The sequence below is a fragment of the Coenobita brevimanus genome, chromosome 83 (genome assembly GCF_032717465.1).
Source record: "Coenobita brevimanus isolate Jiangsu-jjx chromosome 83, ASM3271746v2, whole genome shotgun sequence".
Taxonomy (NCBI): domain Eukaryota; kingdom Metazoa; phylum Arthropoda; class Malacostraca; order Decapoda; family Coenobitidae; genus Coenobita; species Coenobita brevimanus.
This window is the reverse complement of record NC_137036.1, coordinates 13,044,076-13,046,311: the sequence shown is the minus strand read 5'-3', so window position 1 is coordinate 13,046,311 and position 2,236 is coordinate 13,044,076.

The following is a 2,236-nucleotide window of genomic DNA, read 5'->3' as shown; positions in this document are numbered from 1 at the left end:
ATGTTTTCGTTTATATTACCTTTTTCAAATGTTTTCGTTCATAATATTACTTATCAAAATTTTTCGTTCATAATATTACGTTCAACATTTTTCGTTCATATTACGTTCTCAAAATGTTTCGTTCATATTAACTTTTTGAAATGTTTTCGTTCATATTAACTTTTTCAAAAATTTTCGTTCATATTACGTTTTCAAATGTTTTCGTTCATAATATTACGTTCAAAAATTTTCGTTCCTATTACGTTCTCAAAATGTTTCGTTCATATTAACTTTTTCAAATGTTTTCGTTCATAATATTACGTTTTTCAAAAATTTTCGTTCATAATATTACGTTTCTTTACATTTTCGTTCATATTATTTTTTTCAGTTTTTTTCACTCCATACATTTCCCAAATTGATTCATTCATGTCATCAAATCTTCGCTCATATTCGTCACGTACACTCATACATTTCCTTTCACAATTCTTCGCTCAGTCTATTTCTTCCATTTTCTGTCTTTCTCTTTTTTCACTCAAACTTAAATATTAATTCATCTTCAGGTTATTATTTTTTTTTTCCATCGTGTTTTTTTTCGTTTATATACTTTTTGAATTCCTTTGACGTCTTTGAATTCCTTTGACCTTCTTGACCTTGACTTGTTTTGACTTCTTTCATTTCCTTTGACGTCTCTTTGAATTCCTTTGGTTTCCTTGACTTGCTTTGACTTCTCTTTGAATTCCTTTGACTTCTCTTTGAATTCCTTTGACTTGCTTTGACTTCTCTTTGAATTCCTTTGACTTCCTTTGATTTCTCTTTGAATTCCTTTGACTTCCTTTGACTTCACTTTGACTTGCTTTGACTTCTCTTTGAATTCCTTTGACTTCCTTGACCTGCTTTCACTTCTTTTTGAAATCTTAGTAATTTTCGCTCGACCTCCTTTGAATTCTTTTGACTTCCTTTGACTTGCTGTGTTTCTGTGGCGTGGTCACCAAGGCACTGAGTGAGTTGTTCCTGAGGAGGGATGGAGAAGGATTGTGTTAGGTTTATTCTCCTTTACATAGAAGTACACACACACACACACACACACACACACACACACACACACTAATGCGTAACTAATAGCCTCTGCATCACAATAACCTGCTTTGTTTCTTTACCGTTATTTAGTCTATAATGACCACTTCTCACCAAAAAGTTGAAAGAATTATCTCCGCATATTTTTCCGTCACGATTTCCGACAATTTCGCGCTCTCTCGTCGCGCGCGATCGCCGTTCTTTTTTCTTTTTTTTTTTTTTTTTACCTTCCCTGGACTTAACCCGACCTAATGCTCGTGAAGGAAACGAACAAACGCACAGACAGACACATTCACAGCTTGACTTTATTACACACACACACACACACACACACACACACACACACACACACACACATCCAGAGACAGATAGACAGTAGGATAAACACGTTGGTATAAACCTGCACGCACACATAACCCAGACACATTTGAAATCCTGCTTATGAGAACACACATACATATATACACACATACATTTATATACATACATACATATATACAGTTGGGGTGTTCAGCACTTAGAGGGGAATAATCAGAATTGGATATTAGGTGGGCAAAGTATTTAGTCGATTCCACTTTACATACAAAGCATTCAAGCATTTTTTTCTTTTTTAAATCAATCCAAAGTCTTGCCTCACTACCCCTGCATTCTGTAAATCTAACTTGAGCTGATTACGTGAAGGGTGTGGTGAAGAAAGGGAAAAATAAACAATGTGGTGCAAAAAGAAAATATTTTTGAGCTATACGACAAGCATAATCAGTTTATTACATGTGGGATTTTTTGGTCGGGTCGTAGAGGACTCTGTGGTGCGGCACAACATGGAAGATCAGCTGTGGTTCTTCTTCATTCTTCGTCAGAGCACTGTTGAAGGCCATTGCCAGTCTGACTGCCCACTCAGCAGCGTCACTGACCACTTTGAGGTGGGCCGTGACATCAGGAATGAGGCAGAGGTCATTGATGCTTGTCGCAGTTTCCAGCTTCAATCACTGGAAGAGGTTTTTCGACTTCTGGGTGACAAACTTAGAGATTCTCAGATCTGATGCTTTATCAATCGTCTTCGTGTTCAATCAGCACAGACCTTTCTTCCCCGGCAGTGCTGTGGTCATATTTTTCAGCATTTCCTGCTTTTCCTCAGCAGAGACTTTGTCAGAATACATGGCTAATGAAGCCAGGTCCTCACTGA